Source organism: Anolis carolinensis, chromosome 3 (genome assembly GCF_035594765.1).
Source record: "Anolis carolinensis isolate JA03-04 chromosome 3, rAnoCar3.1.pri, whole genome shotgun sequence".
Classification (NCBI taxonomy): domain Eukaryota; kingdom Metazoa; phylum Chordata; class Lepidosauria; order Squamata; family Dactyloidae; genus Anolis; species Anolis carolinensis.
Genome location: NC_085843.1, coordinates 14,840,110 through 14,864,128, shown reverse-complemented (window position 1 = coordinate 14,864,128; position 24,019 = coordinate 14,840,110). Strand labels below are relative to the sequence as shown.

General features: G+C 39.6%; 2 protein-coding genes across 2 annotated transcripts in view; both read left to right on the top strand.

Annotated features, from left to right (window-relative positions):
• The window catches only part of grm5 (glutamate metabotropic receptor 5), a 1,174,932-nt gene that overhangs the window by 1,065,204 nt on the left and 85,709 nt on the right, over positions 1 to 24,019 (top strand). The gene's annotated exons all lie outside the window — the stretch shown is intronic.
• me3 (malic enzyme 3) overlaps positions 23,161 to 24,019 on the top strand; it is a 175,166-nt gene continuing 174,307 nt past the window's right edge. Inside the window, exon 1 of the mRNA XM_062977085.1 lies at positions 23,161 to 23,589. The gene's annotated coding sequence lies outside the window, so the exon portion shown is untranslated. The remainder of the gene's footprint in view (positions 23,590 to 24,019) is intronic.

Genomic DNA, 24,019 nt, shown 5'->3' with positions numbered 1-24,019 from the left:
AAGGCAGCCAAAGGAGCCCCCGGTGGCATAGTGGATTAAAGCCTTGTGACTTGAAGGTTGGGTTGCTGACCTGAAGGCTGCCAGGTTTGAATCCAACCCGGGGAGAGTGCGGATGAGCTCCCTCTATCAGCTCCAGCTCCATGCGGGGACATGAGATAAGCCTCCCACAAGGATGGTATAAACATCAAAACACCCGTGTGTCCCCTGGGCAATGTCCTTGCAGATGGCCAATTCTCTCACATCAGAAGTGACTTGGTGTAAGTCGCTCCTGACACCAAAAAAAAAAGGCAGCCAAAAAAACCCCCAATGCTCCCTTCATCCTTATCATAGTGGTGTGTAATTGTCATGGGCCCAGTATCTGTATCATTCAATTAATTCGTGTTTCCCTTTCATTCCATCCATTCGGATGGCACGAAATGGTACACTCCTTTCTGGTATGGAGAAAACAGTGAAACAAAAAGGAAAGTTTAACTCACTTCTCTTCTGCAGTTGGAGAGTTAAACTTCTCAGAATTAGTGGAATCTTAAGTAACTCTGATGCTTTTAAATCAAGTTGTAATAAAGGATATAAGTACAAACCATGCCATGTTTTTAAGGTTTTATTTATAGAAAGAAAGAAATCCCTAAAAATTGGGGGATGACCCAAATGATATAAAACTTGGCAGGCAAAGAGTGGTAGATGTGCCCTCCATGTGTGGCAATTTTCACCCCTCTAGCCCTAAAAACGAGGGGAAGGGGAGCCTGGGAAGGATGGCCATGTTGGCCAATGGTCCGAAAATGTTTGTTCTTTCAGACCCAGAATGAAAAAGCTCATTCAGAAAGGCACCCATTTTTCGGAGAAGCACTTGAAAATGAAAATGGGGCCTTATGTATGAAACAAACCGAAACGGATAGCAATTCTATACAAATGCTCAAGACTAGTGTGTAATATGTATCCTATACGCCACATGTAAACTGCATTTTTGTGGTCCCCACAAGGCTTCTTCTAGTACTCTCCAGGAATGTGTGTGAGAGGGGGGAAATAATAATAATAATAATAATTATTATTATTATTATTATTATTATTATTATTATTATTAATGTATAACTTCTCTCCCCTTGCAGGTCAAGGTGGTGTGCAACATAGTTAAATACATCTATAAAATCATATATTTAAACATAGTTAAATGCAATCATAAAAGCATATATTAAAACTAACACATATTAAAATGCACGAGATAAATATAAAACACAATAAATATAAAATGTGATTTAAAAGTCATAGTTAAAACGGGCTGCATAGGTCGGCCAGAAGAGGTTGGTCTTCCGCTGAGTTTTAAATTCTGACAGTTCATTTAGCTGTCAGATCTCTTCTGGAGGGTCATTCCACAATTTTGGAAAATCATCCACTATATTTTTTTCCATTCCCCGAAGTCTCCAGTTTTGTATAGGGATGTTGCAATATTCCATACTTTCACCTAACTTTTCATTTTTACTCTTTTTTAAACTACGTCTAAGCGAGGGGAAATTTCGGCCCAAAAAACATGACAAATTAGTCTTTCATCCATCCCCTTTGGAGGTGATTTCTATGTCTCTCTGCTTATTTTTAAATGGTTTTTATCACAAAAAGTGAAAATTAATCAGAATGGAGACTGCAGTCTGGAAATCAGGAAACTAGGGCTTGGGAGGACAGTGATGAAGGAACTCGACAAGATCTTGAATTGTTGTAAAGACATGCCATTGAATTCCAAAGTCAGGATGATTCATGGCAGGGCATTCCCTATCTCTATGTATAGCTGTGAAAGCTGGACAATGAAGAAAGCCGATAAGGGGAAAATAAACTGATTTGACACATAGTGCTGGAGAAGAGTTCTACGGAAACAGTGAACTGATAAAAAAGACAAATCACACAACTCTTCCTAGATGATATGATAACTAAACTGAGAATGTGGTAATTTAGATATATCATGAAAAAAAATGAGAAGAGTCGATAGAAGGCAATAGAAAAAAAGAGAAGACAGTATTACAGGTGGGTGGACTCAGGGCCCTTCCAGACAGGCCCTATATCCCAAGATTTTATCGCAGGTTTTCTGCTTTTAACTGGATTATACGAGTCTGCACTGGGATAAACAGAAATATATACGAGTCCGCACTGGGATATAGGGCCTGCCTGGAAGTGCCCTCAATCAAGAAAGCCATGTCCCTGAATCTGTAAATCATGCAATATGTTAACTTTACAGAGTTTATGATTTGGAGAAAAATACATGGCTAGTCTTACATTTCATTTGGTATTTAGATAGAACACAAACTTATTAAATAGCTGCTTTCTCTCTGTCAACACTGGATGCCATGGATTTTAACAATTCCTTATTACTGTTTGAAAACCTGTATGAACTCTATCATCACTTGCTGATTTAACAGTTCATAACCTGCCCTTCTGTTGAATTACTCAGAACTCATGATACCAATATACCAAACAATAACAACCTAAGGCATTTTCCTGCCTGAAGTAGGGTAACTAATGGTGTCCCAAGTCAAAGTAAAGGAAACCCAGGGCTAAGCAAATTAGTTGGTCACAAAAGGCAGGGAATTTCTCAAGTGCTTATTCTTTAATGTAAAAATGTAATTATGAAATAATTAATTTTCCTCTCTTTTCATTATGACACTCAAAGATGTTCCATTCTACCCAAAGTCAGGACAGGCCTTGACAATATGGATAGCAGAAACATTTATAATAACCAAATCAAGTATTTATTTATTGTATCAGAAGCAAGAGGCCCCTGGTGGCACAGTGTGTTAAAGCGCTGAGCTGCCTAACTTGCGGACCAAAAGGTCCCAGGTTCAAATCCTGGGAGCGGAATAGGCATCCGCTGTTAGCCCCAGCTCCTGCCAACCTAGCAGTTCGAAAACATGCAAATGTGAGTAGATCAATAGGTACTGCTCCAGCAGGAAGGTAACGGCACTCCATGCAGTCACGCCGGCCACATGACCTGGAGATGTCTATGGATAACGCCGGCTCTTCGGCTTAGAAATGGAGATGAGCACCAACCCACAGAGTTGTTCAGGACTGGACTTAACCTCAGGGGAAACCTTTACCTTTTTATCAGAAGCAAACCGAGGATACAGTTGTAATGTATTTAAAAAGGCAAAGGTAGAAACTTGGCATTTTACTAAATGTCCTTTGACTAGTAGCTGTCCACTTGGAGTACCTCTGGTGTTGCTATAAGAAGGTCCTCCATTGTGCATGTTGCTAGGCTCAGATTTCATTGTAATAGGTGGTCTGTGGTTTACTCTTCTCCAAACTTGCATGTCGTTGACTCCACTTTGTGGACCCATTTCTTAAGGTTGGCTCTGCATTTGATGATGCCAGAGCGCAGTCTGTTCACACCTTCCAAGTTGCCCAAACTTCTGTGTGACTAGGGGAGATCTCTCATTCGGTATCAGCCATGCCTTGAGGTTCTGGGTTCTAGCCTGCCATTTTTGGACTCTTGCTTGCTAAGGTGTTCCTGCGAGTATCTCTGTAGATTTTAGAAAACTATTTCTTGATTTTCGGCATTGGTGTGCTAGCTGATATTCGAACAGGGGATGGGCTGGAGATGTCACTGCCTTGGTCCTTTCATTATTGGCTGCTACTTCCCGGCGGATGTCAGGTGGTGCAATGCTGGCTAAAAAGTATAAATTCTCCAGTGGTGTTGGGCGTAGACATCCTGTGATAAGCGGCATGTCTCATTAAGAGCTACATGCACTTTTTTAACATGGTGAGATGTATTCCACATTGGGCATGCATACTCAGCAGAAGAGTAGCAAAGCACAAGGGCCGATGTCTTCACTGTGTCTTGTTGTGATCCCCAGGTTGTGCCAGCCAGCTTTCGTATGATATTGTTTCTGGCACCCACTTTTTGCTTGATATTCAATAACTTTGATAGGCACCAAAAGGAGGTAGCAATTGGTAACTTTAACAGCCATAGCCATGTACGAAATGAAGTAAAACTCTTGTACCTATTAAAATGCCATGGGATAAGTCTGTCTGTTAGTTCTAACTGGAACAACTCCATTGAATTAGTAGGAATCTGGTAAGTCAACACTTATGCACATTCCATTACTTTGATGTGTCTACTCCATTTTGGGACTATCACTGGTATTCAAGCCAAGGTAATAAAATGTAAGTGGGAAATAAAAATGCATTAGAGATGTTAAATATTCAGTTAAAGGCTGGTGTAATTATGTTATATCCCCCTTGAGGAAAAAAATCCCCCAAACTTCAAGGATTTTAAATAATAGGTTTCTCTGTTCTGGTTCCATTTTTAAAACAAATTAAAACACTGAGGAAAATATGTAAGAATAATAACCTTTGTTATTATTTCTTTAAAAATAATAAATCTAGATCACTTTCCAAGAAAGCTAACAGTTTGTTTTCTGAAATAGCTTCTCAAGAGGTAGGCAAATTCAATCCTTGACATAGTATTTCATTTTACCCCTTAAATGAGCTAGAACTGGGAGACATTGAAAGTTATTTCAACAATCATATCATAGAAAGGTATCTCATGAGGCACAGAGTCCAAGCTCTTGCTCAGTGCAGGATTTCAGGCTCTATTAATCCTTAGCAGGTAGCTGTCCAGTTTCTTTTTGAAGATGTTTAAAGGAGACCTGGGCATTGCTGAACATCTCTGAGGCCTTTTTCACACAATTATAGCATGATGATCCCAGTTTAACTGCTTTGATTCCTTTTTTATGAAATCCTAGAATTTGCAGTACAGGGAAGGGACATTTAGAAGTCTCAGGCAGAGAATCCTAGTGTCCTACCAAACTCCTACGAAACTTACTTCTTGGGAGGAGAGCAATGACCAATCTCGATAAAATAGTGAAGAGTAGAGACATCACATGGGCAACAAAGGTCCGCATAGTTAAAGCAATGGTATTTCCCGTAGTAACCTACAGATGAGAGAGCTGGACCTTAAGGAAGGCTGGACTAAGGAAGATAGATGCATTTGAACTGTGGTGCTGGAGGAAAATTCTGAGAGTGCCTTGGACCGCAAGAAGATCCAACCAGTCCATCCTCCAGGAGATAGTGCCAAGCTGCTCACTGGAAGGAAGGATATTGGAGGCAAAGATGAAGTATTTTGGCCACATCATGAGAAGACAGGAAAGCTTGGAGAGGATAATGATGCTGGGGAAAATGGAAGGAAAAAGGAAGAGGGGCCAACCAAGGGCAAGATGGATGGATGGTATCCTTGAAGTGACTGGGTTGACCTTGAAGGAACTAGGGGTGGTGACAACCGACAGGGAGCTCTAGTGTGGGCTGGTCCATGAGGTCACAAAGAGTCGGAAGCGACTGAACAAATAAATAACAACCAAACTCCATAGACTCTAACCACAAAACTTATGTGTATATTATAATCACATTTAAAATTCTTGCCATTTGTCATTTATGGTTAGGGACTTGGACTGAGACGTACCTGGTTTCACAAAAGGAGCTCCCATTGCCCAACAAATCCCATAGTGTTCTGGTCCCCTTTGTGCAAGAAATCCCATAGGGAAGGTTTGGTGGCCGAAATTATAGATTTTGATACGACCCATGGATAAGTTGAGGGGAAAGCACCGGTGGTACTTCAGGGACCACATGTACTGCCAAAAATGCCCAAAACATGCAATTCCCCCAACTCAGAAGTAGATGGAAGTCCACTTCTAGTTCTTTAAAACTAATAGCTCTGCTCTAGTTGTAAATAACCAAGAAGGCACTTCAAATGCATTCAGATAAAGACTGTCCTCTGAATGCCCTTCAAATAGTTCTCTGTAAAGCGAACTTGATGAATTTACAGCAGCTTCTGGCAGCTGTTACTAACATATGCAAGTGTAACATATGCAACACATACATGTGTATGTGTTTCTTTTGGTCATTATGGAGCTTGTCATTCCCTTCGTCTTTCTGTAACAACCAAAGTCCTTCACTGCAGGGCTCACCATTTCACTATAATAACCTCCATCTTCCACAGCCATTCAAAGAGAAGTTCAGAGAAGTATTTGGTTATGGCCCTGTGTCTAGATGCAGAAAGATTAAATCATTTGGTGACATCTCCAGAGGACTTTGACAGGTCTCAGTGGATGATGTCATCAGTCTGCCTCTGACAATGCAAAATCACACCATTCCAGATATTTTATTGACTGGCTACATCTGATAACAGCCTTAAGGAGACGGATATGAACACTATTTACATTGCAAGGAAACAAGGCCAGTAAAAGAAGCAACAAGATCTCACAAGGCGTCAGCAAGTACCAACTAGCCTTCCTGCTGATAAGTATTGTATATTGACATGTAGAATTACAAGGTGTTGCCGCAGCCACATGAGCATGGCTGTTTGTTCTAAGAGCACAGGAAACTCAATTGCTCCATTTATGTCATGGGATATACTCTTCCAACAAGCCAGGCCAGTACTGAATGGAGGCCTTGAGTACTCAGCATTTGCAATGCAGGTTTTCTGCAAAAAGTCCCAACCTTTTTGTTTTCGTGTCAGGAGCAACCTGAGTCACTTCTGGTGTGAGAGAATTGGCTGTCTGCAAGGATGTTACCCAGAGGATGCCTGGATGTTTTGATGTTTTTACCATCCTTGTGGGAGGCTTCTCTCATGTCCCCACATGGAGCTGGAGCTGATAAAGGGAGCTCATCCGCGCTCTCCCCGGGTGGGATTCGAACCTGGCAGCCTTCAGGTCAGCAACCCAACCTTCAAGTCACAAGGCTTTCACTGTAAAATTATCGCAGTTTGACATGACTTTAACGGCCATGGTTCAATGTTATGGAATCCTGGGATGTGTGGTTTTGTGAAGCACCTTTTGGCTAAAGACCTTGTAAAACTACAATTCCCATAATTCCATGTCATTGAGTCATGGTAGTTAAAGGGGTGTCAAACTGCATTAATTCTACTGTGTAGATTCATTCTGAATCAAAGCAACATATTCCCAAGGGATATAGCAGGAAAATGACAAATCCAGCAGCACCTCAAAGACTTCTATGTACCTTGTGACAGAAGTTTTCATAAACATGGGCTTCATGTGTCTAAGTAGGTGCTAGTCCACTGAGGTAAATTCCAGAAATAAAATCTGCTAATCTTTATGGGACCACAAGACACACTGTTGTTCTTTGTGACCTAAATTCCTGGAATTCCTGAAATGTGCATGTCATGAAAAGCCCATGGCCAGCATCACCCGCTGTCATTTCTTGCGTTCCCATATTAAAATGTGGGAAGCATGCCTTTGACCGAAATGTTTATTCACTGGGAAATAAAACATGTCACCACTGATTCTCAGATAATTTTACGGCCAGCAAAAAGGCCGCAGGCAATAGCAAGCCTCTCGTCTAAACAATTCATCAGTGTGAATAAACAGTTCCATTTGGCATTTGCCCAAGGATTCAGGGATCAGTATCCATCATTTGCTATCAAAAAGAAAAGAGGGAAGTCAAGAAAGTCCCTGCTGCATCAATCACCAATTGGTTTTATGTGGGTATAGAATTCCACCCAACCAATTGATTGTTTTATTTATATGCCACCCTTTTTCCATGCATGGAACTCAAGACAACCTATATCTTTAAAAAACACATATAAAATCACAAGTAGCTAAAACATACAATAAATAATCCTAAATGAACCAGGCCTTGATGGATATTGGAAGCTAAGCAGGACCGTCCCTGGTTCGTTCTGGGATGAGAGATCACCAACGAATACCAGGCCCTGAAGGCTATATTTCAGAGGAATGAACTAGATATCCCTTGCCTAAGAAAACCCCATGAAATTAATGTGGTTATTATTCACTGACAGGCAACTTGAACACATAATAAGTAACTAATTAATATAAATGAATATAGAAATGTTCAAACATTAAATTCACTTTAAGATCATGGATTGCATTAACTTTGAATTTCAGCATTAACCTACTTCCAGAATTATGTTATTTGTATTAAGTAGTTAAATGAGACACTAAGCTAAAGGGACAACAATATTGTTATTGTTGTTCATCTGCTTCTAATGTTTTTCCACCAACTGAGACATGAGGCAGCTTGCAAAAACTAAAATCAACACAGTGGAAAATAATTACAAAGCTAAATGTTATGGTTAAAATGCAATTAAACAATACACAGAATTAAAACTGTTTATAAGAAATCCATTAAAAGACAAAAGAGTATTTTACATTTTTCAGCTGGTTCTGTAACCAAAACCTAGCTTTCTTAGATGCTGCATCTTTCTTTTTTCTTTTTTCTTTTTTTTTAGTTGGGGATTTGGTCGTAAGATCCAGGTCAATGCAAATGCAATTGCAAATGTTTGTATGAATCTTTATTTTTATTCATGGTTAGAGTGCAACAGATGAATTCATTCCACGGTTAAAAGATTTTAAAAAAACATTTGTAACTTTGGAAGATATCGGTTGTGGTTACATTGAGATGTTTCATATACTATTTTTGTATCACATGTTTTGTATCGCATGGAAGGTCCAGATATTATTTCTTTATGGCAAGGGACTGGATTAAATGGCTTTTGTAACCCTTTCCAATTCTAAGACCCTATGATTCGATATGTCCCTATGGAGTGGACTCTCTGGATGTAGATGAACTGCAACTCCTAAACTGAAGGTCAATGCCCACCAAACCCTTCCAGTATTTTCTGTTGGTCATGGGAGTTCTGAGTGCCAAGTTTGGCCCAATTCTATTGTTGGTGGGGTTCAAGGGTCTCTGTAATTGTATTTGAACTATAAATCCCAGAATTACACCTCCCAAATTATAAAATCAATCCCCAACCCAACCCCACCAGTATTCAAATATGGGCATATCGGGTATTTGTGCCAAATTTGGTCCAGTGAATGAAAATACATCCTGCATATCATATATTTAGATTACAATTCATAACAGTAGAAAAACTGTCATTATTAAGTAGCAACAAAAATAATTTTGTGGTTCGGGGTCACCACATGAGGAATTGTATCAAGGAGTCAAGACATTAGGAAGGCTGAGAACCACTGTCTTAGATTCTCCTGGGGATCTTTGCCAATTGGTGAAGCCTTAGAAATTGTAAAAAGCTGCCACTTTACTATCTGAGATGGAGATTTGTCCACTGTTCTTTCCTCTTACCTGGAGCTGACGCCCCTAAAACAGGAGAATTTGCATCTTTATTTCATGGAGATAAGACATGGAAACTGGAGACTTGGTGCCCTGAGATCTGGCAACCCCACAATATGTCTCACAAGAGACGTACTTTTATCCAGAAGAAAAAATGTCCTCTACCATGTTCCTGACAGCTGGACCTCTTCAAAGAGAGATTCTCTTCTGTCTTATGACAGCTACCCAGGCCCAAATCAAAGAACGACCTGCTTGATGCTCTACAAGTCTTGCTTTTTCTCAGGCTGCAAGAACAGGGGAAGGCTTGTCAAGCTCCAGATAGGACACAGGAAATTGTGGGTTGGCTGCATTGAATGTGCCAGATGACAAGCCCATGCCTGCAGACCTGTTAATGCACAATAGTCACAAGGAGCAAAGCCATGCCAAACACACAAATCATTTTGGGCAAGCCAAAGCTGCTCAGAAAAGCGGAGTGAAAAGGAGGCCTACCGAAGAGAGGATTGATTGAACCGCTTCCCCTTATGATTTAAGGCATGTTTCTGTTAAACATTAATATGGGCCATGCTGTTTTGTTTTCCCCAACAGGGTTGATCCAAGAGTCAAGGCAGACAAAAGAGACGGAAAGAAGGAAATATGGTGCAAAGGCGCCAAAACACTGAAGCTGAAGGTTATTTGAAGAAGAAATGGGAAAGGAATAAGTCTCTTCCAAAACATGTGCCAAGGGTTTCCTTTCCAATGCCAGAGCAGTGGGTCAATCCCCATAGAGATTGTTCAAACACCAACCCCAAATGTTATTTTTCTTCCTTTTCCTTTCTACCTGGCACAATTGCTTTACTGTGTCCAGCCTATATGCATTCCAATGGCATTTTAGAATATCATAACTGTAATCTTTAACCATTTACCGAAGAGTAAATCCCATTGAATTCATTGGTATTTACTTCTGAGAAGACGTGTGCATTGTTAATGTAAATAGAACACTGCTCTATGCACAAAACCCCGTCTTTCTAAGTAAATAGACAGTAAAATCTCTTAGTTGGAATGTAACAAGTTACATATACTTTCCTATGGCACTGCACCGCCTTGGCACACACTGAGCATTAGTAAATCAAAAGGAACAGGGCGGAGAAAAGAAAAACTAGTAAAAAATAAGCTTTGTAATACAAAGTTTATGGAAATTTCAAAAAAAAATCAAAACTGAAGGGTGAAGGGGAATATTTAAAACAAATGCTTTTTTCTGCAATATTGAACCTATTAAAAAGGAAATCAAAGATAGGGGGATTCATGACTTAATGAAAAAAGTCATGAAAGAAGATAAGGATTGTAGTGCCAGGGATGCTATAATTCAGAAGGGAACTCTTCAAGGCACACATTTTTGGAAACAGAACCAAAGAATTTTAGATTTGGAAGGGATCACACAGGCGATCCTCTGCTATACAAGAATGCACAATCAAAGCACTCCCAATGGATGGCTATCCAGCTACTTGTTAAAAACCTTCAAAGGAGGAGACTGCTTTCTGCACTTGAGCAAAAATAGGAGTTGTTATTGCTCCACTTAGGCACAAAATATGAATTGGAAAGATACAGAATTGGGGACACCTGGCTCAACAGCAGTACATGTGAAAAAGATATTGGAATGCTCATGGACAACAAGTTAAACATGAGCCAACAATGTGCAGCCAAAAAAGGCAATGGGATTTTGGCCTACATAAATAGGAGTCTAGATCGAGGGAAGTCATGCTACCCCCTCTATTCTGCCTTGGTCAGGCTACACCTGAAATACTGTGTCTAATTGGCACCACAATTGAAGGGAGATGTTGACAAGCTGGAATGTGTCCAGAGGAGGGCGACTAAAATGATCAAAGGTCTGGAGAACAAGCCCTATGAAGAGTGGCTTAAAGAGCTGTGCATGTTTAGCCTACAGAAGAGAACACTCAGAGGAGACATGATAGCCGTGTATAATTAAATATATGAGGGGAAGTCATAGGGAGGAGGGAGCAAGCTTGTTTTCTTCTGCCCTGCAGACTAGGACGCGGAACAATGGCTTCAAACTACAGGAAAGGAGATTCCACCTGAACACCTGTGAGAGCTGTTCAGCAGTGGAACTCTCTGCTCCAGAGTTTGATGGAGGCTCCTTCTTTGGAGGCTTTTAAGCAGAGGCTGGATGGCCATTTGACTTGGGTGCTTTGAATGCAATTTTCCTGCTCCTTGGCAGGGATGGCTGCCTGTGGATGGCCCACGAGGTCTCTCCCAACTCTATGGTTCTATTAAATGCCATCAAGTCAACTTCTACTTATGGAGACACTATGAATTTGGAGGTCTCTGATTCTAGGATCCCTATAAGTCAAAGTTGACTTGATGGCATTTACAGGGTTATGAGCTATTTCTGATTTCAATCTGAACTTTAGAAGAGCTTTCCAATGTACTGAACAGTACAACTAAAACAGATTCAAGCGTTAACTCATGTAACTAACTCCAACTCACCTCCCAGTTCTTCCCAATGAACTGTTCTCAGTTCAAGCAGCAATTCAGCAAGCTGTTTACTTTGGACTGGGCTGTGTGCTGCTGCTCCACCCTATGAAACGCTCAGACTTCACCTTTCAAGTGGCTTCTCGTTAAGGAAATGCCCCAGGCCACAATTTCTCATCCTAACCTCACTGTTGATTAGCAAACAACCAACTTCATGAGAAGTTGGCCACTTCTTATTTGACACACCATTAGCTACTGTTGTACAAGGAGGGGAGGGCAAATGCTTTTAACAGGAGTGCTCAAGCATGTTTGTTCTATAATTCCATAATTCATTTTAAGTGGAGCAGATGGCCCTCTTCATTCCCTTGATTGTTTGTGCATATTGCATTGAGTTAATGAATTCCTTCCTGAATTTAGAGTCATTCTTTGAACTTTTTATTGGTGTTTTGCCACAATTCTCAGTGTCAGCTGCAGGGTTTCTTAACCAAACATTTTATATAAGTGCCAATAAATATTAACGGTAAAGGTAAAGGTTCCCCCTGAAGCTAAGTCTAGTCGTGACCGACTCTGGGGGGTTGGTGCTCATCTCCAATTCTAAGCCGAAGAACTGGCGTTGTCCATACACACCTCCAAGGTCATGTGGCCATTATGACTGCATGGAGTGCCATTGCCTTCCCGCCGGAGTGGTACCTATTGATCTACTCACATTTGCATGTTTTCGAATTGCTAGGTTGGCAGGAGCTGGGGCTAACAGTGGCCGCTCATTCCACTCCCGGGATTTGAACCTGGGACCTTTTGGTCTGCAAGTTCAGCAGCTCAGCGCTTTAACACACTGTGCTACCAGGGGCCCCTCCAATAAATATTATTGCGATTAAAATAGGAATTATGAATAGATTGATTTTCTGTCTGTAATCTGGTGGATGTGTCAGGGCTTACAGTAAGTTAAGAAGCTTCCATGAACCATAAGTCATTTGTTCAGTATTATTTGCTGTTACCAGTTATAAGGGTTGTATTGAACATGAATGTGAATTCTGAATTGGCAGTGTATTTCAGTGAAAACTACCTTGTGTCTCTAGAGGCCAGTTCAATGAAAATACCGAAGTAATGTTCAGCTGTTTTTGACAGGCATATTCCATTTTGTAAATAGTTAGAAAAGGAATAAAAACTGGAAAGAGTGTCTTATACATATCTGCTCTGCAACAAAACCTGGACTATTGTGCACAGGCATGGCCACTGTACCTGAAAGAATAGACTTAAGAGGGAAAGGAAAAGCCAACCCAAATGATCAAGTGTCTAAGCAATTCCCCAATGATGGTATAATGCTTCAGGCCTCTCTGCTTTGAGAACTGGTGATTAAGGTGAATCAGGACAGACATGTACATGTAAAGTTATGCATGATGTAGAACAGATCTGGGTCTGAATATGGCCCACAAGCTGCATGAGAAACCTGCCCCCAACTTCTGCATCCCCTGAACCCTTCCAAAAGATCCCCAAACTCTCCTCTCATTTTAAAAAGGATGCAATTTCTGGTTGAAAATCATATGGAAAAGCCCTCAAAGACATGAAAACACCTCCATCTCCCCCACAGAACCACAAAGAACTCACAACAATCCCAACTGCTTCATTTTCCTTTTGTATTCTATCTACAAGGAAAAATTGATATATATATATATACATAATCATAGAATCATAGAGTTGGAAGAGACTTTGTGGACCATCCAGTCCAACCCCCTGCCAAGAAGCAGGAAAATCACATTCAAAGCACTCCTGACAGATGGCCATCCAGCCTCTGCTTAAAAGCCTCCAAAGAAGGGGCCTCCACCACAGTCCGGGGCAGAGAGTTCCACTGTTGAACAGCTCTCACAGTGAGGAAGTTCTTCCTAATGTTCAGGTGGAATCTCCTTTCCTGTAGTTTGAAGCCATATGGTGGAATTGGCCCCTTTCCACCATGCTGTTGGACACCCTTTCACATCATATTTCACAATAAACTTTAAAATGTCTTAAATTACTATTGAAAATGAGTAGAAACATAGCTAAGTCTTCTGCATTGCAGCAGAAAGAAGTTGTGGTAGCGTTGGCATAAAATAAGAATTAATTAAAGCTTCATTTTTATGCTTATCTGTTTTAGTGAGCCTGATCAACTCCATTTTGACAATAGATGACATCTCCCCGTGGCCGATATTATTTGCTGAGCTCTGTCATTTATGCTAGAAATGCTGTAACTACAATATTATTGCTTGGAGCCAACGGCCTGAAGTCATTGTTACATTGAGATAATCTTCTTAAACAAGAAACAAGCTTTGACTACATTCTGTGCTTGGTCACACAGACCTCCGACAAAGATGATCTGCATGAGCAATACCTAACCTATGCATTCAGTATTATTCATGCACACTTTTTAATTGTCTGTGTAATTCTGTATTCTACTACCTAGGCAGCCACCTTTCCACAGAAGTCGACATAGTCGCCAAAATACAAAATTGTCTGATCAGCATTTTTTTCAAATGAAGCAGAGAGTGTTTGAGGATTGGGACATTGTAGGGAGACCAAGATGCTTGCTTATAAAGTTCTTGCCCTTCAAATTTTGTTATACTCCTGTGAAATGTGGACCATCTACAAACATCACTCTCAACTTCTGGAATGATTCCATCAGTGCTGGCTCTGAAAAATCCTGCAAATCTCTTGGGAAGACAGGTGGACAAATGTCAGCATTCTGGAAGAAACAAAGATCACCAGCACTGAAGTCATGATCCTCCACCATCAACTTTGCTGAACTGGCCACGTTGTCCATCTCTCAAAGCCGTTACTATACTCTCAACTCAAAACGGAAAATTGAATGTTGGTGGACAGGAAAAGAGATTTAAGAATAGACTTAAAGATAATGTGGAATGAACACTGAGAACTAGGAAGTCCTGGCCCTTGAGCTTTCTAACTGGAGGCCAGCTGTTACCAACAAGTGTTGTGGATTTTGAAGAGGCACAAATAGAGGACGAAAGGGAAAAATGTACCAAAAGGAAGAAAGTGCCTCAAGCAAATCCTTGTTGAGACCACCTTCCATCTGGAAATGTATGTCCTCACTGCAAAAGACCATGCAGATCCAGAATAGGTCTCTACAATCATTTATGGATCCGTCCTGAAGACTCTACCCCTTGAAAACAACCATATTCTGCCACAAGGGATCACCTATGATCTGTAGTTCTATAAAATACTAATGCTTGGAATAAACTTTTTCTTGTTGTGCTGTAAATTGGACTGAAAACAATGCTGGGGCTTGGAAAATCCTTTGGCCAAACTTGTCTATTTGCCTCCCTCATCAGTTTTAAGGTTCATCCCGCTCTGTGTTTCATTTGAGAAACACAGAAGAGTTGATATTTCAGTCTTACCAAACAACAGCAGCCAACCATAAGAACAGAATTTGAAATATAGACCACAAAATGAAGTTGACTCTATGCAATCTTACCAGCCGCATCCACCAACTAGCTGTGGGCCAACCATTTCTTTGAGTAAGCAGACAAATACACAATCTCTAGTGGTTTGTAGCAAATCCAAAACAGCCAGTTTCATGAAATCATGTCCCTTTAGGCAAGAGGAGCAAAGACAAAATACATTGTGAAAGGCAAATCTCTACCTTATGGCTTTGAAGTGGTGTGTTATTTGCTCCAGGTTGAGTGGCAAAGACAAAATATATGCCAGCTGTGGTTATACAAAGCATTGAACTGGTTACATAAAGCTGTCTGGGATTGGATATACAAACAGAAAATATGAGAAGCTTTGGAAATCCATCAACCAGAATGCAGAATAAGTTTTTGGTTTGGGGTTTTACCAAATATTCCTGGCACATCCAAACCTATTCCCATCATCATCCAAATGCCAAATAAACAAACACCCACCTCCTTCTCATGTACTTTTCATGGAATAAAATATGTAAAATTTGAAACAATTTAGGGCAAACAGGGAATACTTTAGAAAATCTACAATCTAATTTCACAATAGCAAGACCTCATATGAGACACAGAGGCCCCTTTCATACTGCTGTGTAAAATACACATTGAACTTGATTATATGGCAGTATAGACTCAGATAATTCAGTTCAAAGCAGATATTGTGTATTATCTGCCTTCATATTCTGGGTTATATGGCTGTGTGGAAAGGCCCAGAGTACACTTCGGTTCCATGATTGTCTTTCTCTCAGCAGGTTACTGCAAAATCTTCCATAAAATGAATGATAACATTTCCACTGAATGTCATGAGTGGGTTATATGAAGCACTTTTAAAATGACACATCTGTTCTTCAGTGGTGTTCCTGGTGCTTAAATCCAGCCTCTTTTTCTAATGAATATAAAAATCTTGCATGTCAGTCTGAATAATTCTAAAACTTCAACCTGAATGTGTTAGATCTTTAGTAACAGTACTTTTTAAAACATGGGAAAACTTGCAAAGGTGGAAAAGTTTCAACTGAAAGCAAAACCAACTCACCTAACAACTCTTCACAGCCTAAATAAACAAAAGGACCAGATTTCATCTGATTTTGAAAGCTAAGTAAGGTTAGCCCTGCTTAGGACTTGGATAAGAGACTGCCAATGAATATTGTGTGTTGTAGGCTATATTTCAGGGAACCGAACTGTCAAAACCACCTCTGAATGTCCCTTGCCTAAAAAAAACCTCTATGCAATTCATATTACACACAGAAACCAAACTACAAATTCTTGGATTCCATATGATGTTAACATAGCAGATAAAATCACATATAGTCATGTGAATGCCTGCCCCAATGTATGAGATCTTTAACAATAGCACATTTTAAAAGAACTTTAAAAAGTGGGAGATCCTGGCCCCCAAAGTCTAGATGTTGCTGTCCCTCCACCCAGAATCTTGTCCCAACCCTGATGCAAAACCAAGAAACTGCTAGCTAATTTCTTTTTATTGCATTTTTATGGCCAAAGTTGAAAAGACAGACTTGTGGAATTTTCTGCCTCATGCTCCAAAATAATTTGGCTAGCTTTATGTATGATGTACCTGGACATGGATTGGAAATGGGTGGGAGGAGGTGAGCCTGCCATTTGCTCTTCCATTTCAGCCATCCAAATGGCTCAATCGGGTCTCCCGGGCATGATGAAGGCTTCAGGCGTTTTTCTTCTCTCTCTTACTTTCCTCCACTTTCCATCCTCATGGGCTCGCTCATTTGTTTCCCTGTCTAGCTGAGTTACCCATGTCCAAAAGGCAGAATTGCATCCAACAGACTACATTGACATGAACACTGGCCTTGGATTAGTTTCCTGGAGTTCTTGAGATATCTTGCTGTTAAAAAAGGATCAGTTTGGGTGGATACACCAATGTTTCCGGATATATCTTGGATGTTCTTCTTGGAATGACCATTGCGTTTGAGGCTAAATCTCACAGCCAAAGCCCTTGTCATGAGGTTATTTGTGGATCATCTAACTGTCAAGTACTTGAAGCAATTGGCTGTCCACCCCATATTTGAAAATACACAAGTCCCAAGAAATGAGAGAGAGCGGTATAATAATATGAAGAGATACTGGAAGAACACAGTTCAAATTCCCATTCAGCCATGGAAATCCTCTGGATGATCTTGGGCAAGTCACACTCTCTCGCCCTTAGAGGAAGGCAAAAGCAAACTGCCACTAAACATATCTTGCCAAGAAAACTCAATGATAGGATTAGGATGGCCTTAGGGCTGCCATAAGTCAGAAATGACTTGAAGGTAAACAATAACAAAAATGAACACAAACCTTTATTTTTCTTATGTGCCACGTCAAACATAGGAAACAACACAGGGCCATTTTGGTTCTGTTTTCATTTGTTCTGAAATGAATGTCTTTATTAGGAGCTCATACATTTTTTGAACTCTTTTTTTCCATATGAGGCCTCTCTATCCAGAACAGCAATGCTGATTTTGCAATACTGTATTATTTTCCCAAGAGAATCATTGTTTATTGCCATTAGAGTTGCCAGGTTTTCAAAATAGCAATAAAGGACAGTCAAAATACATGACAAACAGGCTTGACAATTGGCAAGCAGCTGTTAACACTAAACTGTTTAGGACATTAAATTTCATCACAAGCATTTTTCTTTCATGTGGAGGCATATTGGCAGATAGTGCAGTTCTTTTCGGAGTTGTATTGTGTGATGCCTATAGGGCATTTTAACCCAGGTCTCTTATATGTTTTCCATTTGCAACCCGTTTTCGCATGCGAAATTTTACGTGACCCCAGGTATATAGGCATATAAAGTTGACATATAAATCAAACATTTACTGTTAATAAATTATAAAGAAATGTATTTTACAATGTATATATAATTTTACCATTTATTAAAAATCTGAAAGCAAATATGGTGGATATGCTTGTTTACTTTTACATAAAGAATTAAATCTTCCCGAAATATTTGATACTGCAGGACGTAGAGCATCTTCAACATTTTTTGGAGTTGATCGATATTTTTATTTTATAATAGACAATGCTGAGAATGTCACTTTGCATAAATATGTAGGACAAAATGGCAGAACTATGTTTGGGGCCAATTCAGAAATTGTTGGAAATTATGTTCTAATCCCAAGACAAAATTCATTTAATGATTTTTAAAGGAAATTCACATTTTAAACCTGTGTCACTTATAAATAGGAAAAACCCTTCTTGAACTTATAATGGCAGATGACTCAAGCTATTGATTTCAGTTAAGTATGGTTTATGAACCCAACTTAGGGCCCTTCCACACAGCCATATAACCCAGAATATTAAGGCAGAAAATCCCATAATATCTGTTTTGAACTGGGTTATCTGAGTCCACACTGCCATATAATCCAGTTCAATGTGGGATTTTATTTAGCTGTGTGTAATGGGCCTTAGTTTTTGAGAATCAAACTTTGAAAGGATGTATTTCTGAAACTGAAAAGATAGCTGTCAAGCAAAACCAGCATTTGCAAGATTTGTTAAACAAGGCAGGCTGAAGTACAGGCAGTCCTCGAGTTACAAACTTGCAAATGACTCATAGTTACAAGCGGGGGTGAGACAACAGGAAGTGAGGGAAATCTACTCCTCAAAACAAAAATTAACTACAGTAGAGTCTCACTTATTCAACACTCACTTATCCAACGTTCTGGATTATCCAACGCATTTTTGTAGTCAATGTTTTCAATAGATCATGATATTTTGGTGCTAAATTCGTAAATATAGTAATTACAACATAACATTACTGCGTATTGAACTACCTTTTCTATCAAATTTGTTGTATAACGTGATGTTTTGGTGCTTAATTTGTAAAATAATAACCTAATTTGATGTTCAATAGGCTTTTCCTTAATCTCTCCTTATTATCCAACATATTCGCTTATCCAACGTTCTGCCGGCCCGTTTACGTTGGATAAGTGAGACTCTACTGTACTGAAAAAAATATTATCATGGGAAAAGGTGTCTCCACTGAAGCTTTATCACCAATCCTTGTTTCCAAAGTCAACCTACAGAACAAACATCATGGAACTCTCCAAAATGGATAAGCTGCTCAGATAGCTACAGAATCAGGATGCAAATGCTTTCCAAAAAGATTGGGAGCTGTTAACTGTCTAATTGGAAAATCTAAAAATAACAATGACTGGCTTCTTAAATCAAATAAACTACATTGAACTGACAAAGGATTTAAGTTGAACAACAACTGATGGAAAGAATCTACCCACATTACTGAGAACACAAGGTGAAGTTTCCTCTACCTACGAACAACATGTTATCTGTCTTCTTTTCAATTCCTAAATTTTTGTAAATAGAACAGTATAGTGAAGATAAATAAAAATTATGCATATAAAAGAACAAACACACAGTAACTTGGGGTGTACATGAATCCATTGTAAAACACTGCAGGTTGTTGCTAACAGATTCAGGTAAATGTCTAAAACAGCCACTAGGTAGTATTCAGAAATCTTTCACTGTTGCTGGTTCTACCATGAACCCCACATTCAATTATGCCCCAGATGGAATTGTGAGCCACAATTTAAGAAGTTTGGTTCTTGTCAACAATCAAGTGGCTACACATTGGATTAGTGCAGCTTTCGACTCACCTTCAAGAACAGCTCCATGTAGAATGCATTGCAGTAGTCTAACCAATCTGTTTTAGAATCATAGAACCATATAATCATAGAGTTGAAAGACCCCCAAGGGCCATCCAGTCCAACCCCCTGCCATGTAGGAACATGCAAACAAAGCACCCCAGCAGATGGCCATTTACTCTTTGCTTAAAAACCTCAAGAGAAGGAGACTACCTACAAGGCAGCATATTCCACTGCCCAACAGCTCTTACCATAAAGAAGTTCTTCCCAATATGTAGGTAGATGTTTTTTCCTCTAATTTGGATCCATTGTTCTGCGTCCTACTCTCCAGAATACATGCCCTTTGTCAGTCATTCTCTAATGTTGGGCCTCCAGCTTTTTGGACCTCAGCTTTCAGAAACTATAACCAAGCTGTTTGGGTCTTCTATGATTTAAGGTCCCTAACACCTACAGGACTGAAAGTTGAGAACAATTTGCACAACAAGATAAACCTAAGGCCTGTATTTGTATCTATTGTACATAGCTATGTATGACCATGTCATGGGATGGTGACTGAAGCAACAGGCAAAAGAAACCTCCAAAATTGCTGGGGAAAAGTGAGCAAGACTGATCCAAAGAAGCATTATCAGCATCATCATTATCAGGAGTGTAGCTGCAGAGGTGGCAAAATGAGGGCAAACTCCTCAAATGTGTCCTAGTCTATCAGGTTTGACCCATAGCTTTTAGAAGTTACGGTTTGGTGACAACTCTCAGAAACTTACAGTTGGCATTGTTAGTTTGCTGATTCTGGAGTTTGTAATCCAAAGGCTTCCCCACTTTTGATCCTGGTATTTCCCTCATAAAGAAAATCTTGACTTACGAATGCAACAAATATCTAAAATATGTATCCTTGGGATCACTAAGGGATCAACTCATTAAAGTATTTGCATGGGAAAAAATAATTATAGGCATACATATTTTATGACCAGGATAGAACAGAACACTCTTTCCCACTGAATCAGTACTCTGAACTTTAGGGTGATGTGATTCATAGCCAAGACTTTTGGCAACAATCCAGGATTCTTGGGTTTCATTGAAATAAATGAATGAAATTTAATGTCAGGATATCAGCAGCAATGCAATGCAGTGTTACTATTTCAAGGCACATATTGTTCAAAATACTCTCTTTTCCTGGCCAATTTAATAATCTCAGGAGAAGAAAAGTTACATGAGATTGAGGGCCCTTCCACACAGATACATAACCCAGAATATCAAGGCAGAAAATTCCACAATATCTGCTTTGAACTGGGTTATCTGAGTCCGCACTGCCATATATCCCAGTTCAAAGCAGAAAATGTGGGATTTTGGTCAGCTGTGTGGAAAGGACGTTTGTTTATTATTTTAATAAGTTTATTGCTTATTGTTAGATTGATGAAGATGGACAACTGGAGCCTCTCCAGATGTTGTTAGACTGGACCTCCCATTGTCTCTAACCAACACAGGCAATGGTGAAGGATGATGGAAGCTGCAAACCACAAACCTGGAGGACCACAAGTTGCCTTGTTCAATCCCTGGTTTAATCAGGGATCCTTCCACAATACACAATTATATATTTTATTTATTGAATGTCTATCCTGCATTTATATAGCAACATGATTCCCTTGTGACTGTCATGGCTGCATTCTATGAAATCCTGGTCTTCATAGTTTTATTGAGGAATTATTGTTCTCTGGTTGAGAATTATAAAATAAATCTCCCTTAACTGCAACTTCTAGCATTCCATTGGATATTGTCATGAAAATGGAACCATAATACTACAATTATCTTATGTGAAAAGACCTCAGAAACGCGATGATTTAATGGATATTTTGATAGAGCAACCAAAGAGGAATGAGATTTCAGGTTGGTCAAGACTGACAGAAGTCTTGTGTGTTTGGGTTGGGTATCCAAGTGCTTAAGGTATATTTAATCTAAATTGTGTTTATTGTGGCAAGCCAAAGGGAAGTGGAATAAAAAAAACTGGATTCACATTCAAATATGACTTATTTCATGGCACATTTTATGGAGCATGCGGGAAACCCCGTGGCCTCAGTGTGGATTAAATTATCAAAGGCAACTCCAGCCAAGAAATGCAATACATTTTCTCATGTTCCCAAGGAGATTTTATAACAGTCGTATCTGTTGCTAATGTGGGACATTGAGAGCTGAAAGAAAAACACTGGGGGAAGCCAGCGGTGAGGAGTGCCTGAACTTGCTCCTATTTCCTCTCATAAGGAGAACAGCCTAACCGTTTGCTCATGGGAAATGTGAGGCGAAAAGTTTCTGACCATAAATGATTCATGCAAGCATCCATTTATCAGTCAGTCCCCTAATTCTAATTCAGCTCCATACATTCTGACCTGGGGGAAAAGTTTCCAGCTATATGGCTTTATATAATATTCCATTTCTTCTCAAAGGAATCTACCAAGGCCCTGAAATCCTCAAGAGAGGTTCTTCTCTAAGTACAGTAGAGTCTCACTTATCCAAGCTTCTGGATTATCCAAGCCATTTTTGTAGTCAATGTTTTCAATATATCATGATATTTTGGTGCTAAATTCGTAAATACAGTAATTACTACATAGCATTACTGCATATTGAACTACATTTTCTGTCAAATTTGTTGTATAACATGATGTTTTGGTGCTTAATTTGTAAAATCATTTGATGTTTAATAGGCTTTTCCTTAATTCCTTCTTATTATCCAAGATATTAGCTGATCCAAGCTTTTGCCGGCCCGTTTAGCTTGGATAAGTGAGACTCTACTGTACTACCAACTTTACAGGAGCATCTACTATGAAGGCAAGACAGGACCTTTTCAATGACAACTCTCTGAAACTTCATTCTTAAGGAGATATTTATGCAAAATGCATCTAATGAACTCTGAGGACATCTACTGTGAAGGCACGCTGGGGGAAAATGGCTATCTCTAGGTCTGGCTACCCAAGCGGCTTCGGTTTACCTTATAATTATACCTCAAACCCCAAAGTAAATACTCTAGAAGCTGATTAAAGGTAACCAAAAATATTGTTTATTGAAAACAGGAAACAGTCCTTTTAATGTATTAGAAATAATATGAGGTAAAATCACTGAAATTATACAGAAATAAAACTATATTGATTGAGAATGAAAGCTATAGAGACTATAAAGGATAAACACACAAGCTATGAGGAAACTATAAGGTAAGGACTATAGGGTATGTACAAGGCTATGATAAGCACTATCTATAATTACTTTAGTGGTAAATACCAGCTATAGTGAACTATCTATAATAACTCTGAGGTAAACTATAAGGTGATAAGCTATAAGGTAAGTACATAAGGTAAGTACAAGGCTATGAGGTAAGCTATGAGGCTATGAGATAAACTGTAAGGTAAGTACATGGCTATGAGGTAAACTGTAAGGTAAGTACAAGGCTATGAGGTAAACTGTAAGGTAAGTACAAGGCTATGAGATAAACTGTAAGGTAATTACATGGCTATGAGGTAAACTGTAAGGTAAGTACAAGGCTATGAGGTAAACTTTAAGGTAAGTACGTGGCTATGATGAGCTCTATCTGTAATGGTAAGTATGAGGCTATGAGGTAAATACCTAAAGCTATGATGTGACTATAAGGTAAGTACGTGATTTATGTTGCCTGTTTGAATTTGCCAGGTCAAAGAACCCAGACCAAATTCTAAGACCTATCTCTAAGGTTTTTCTCTGGAATGGCAATAGGAGGGGAAAAAGCCTCTAGAGATTAGCTCCCAGGCTGAACCATCTCATCCAAACCTAAAGGGGAGTCCCAAGCTCCACCCCCAAAACAGGAGCCAATGGAACATTCCTCCCAAGAACAGCAACCAGGAAATAAGCAAGGGAGGGAAAGCCAAGTAGGACAGCACATCTACACTGACTCTTTATCCCCAAGGGACACACAGAGTTGATTGGGATTAATCTGTCTTAACATGACCTTGAACCGCATTTAAAAAGATGTGAGTTGCTTCAAATTTTGCCTGACTTTGGGACAGAACTGGTTGCAACTGTTTATATGGCTACTAGCTGTACCCTGCCACGCATTGCTGTGGCGAAGTATGGTGGTATGGGAAATAAAGTATTGAGGAATTGGTGGTAGTTAAGGTAAAGGGTAAAGGTGTGGAGTCCAGATAATCCAGTTAAAGCAGATAATATAAGATTATAAATGGGTTATATAGCTGTGTGGAAGGCCCTTGAGTCTACACTGCCATCTAATCCAGTTAAAATCTGATAATCTGTATTTTATAGGCAGTGTGGAAGAGGCCTAAGTGAGGCCTAACTGCCTGTCCCCTGTGTGAGTGGGTTGCTAGGAGACCAAGTGGGCGGAGCTTAGCCTTCTAACTGGCAGCAATTGGATAAAAGCAATTATTCCTCTCCCTCTAATTAGGA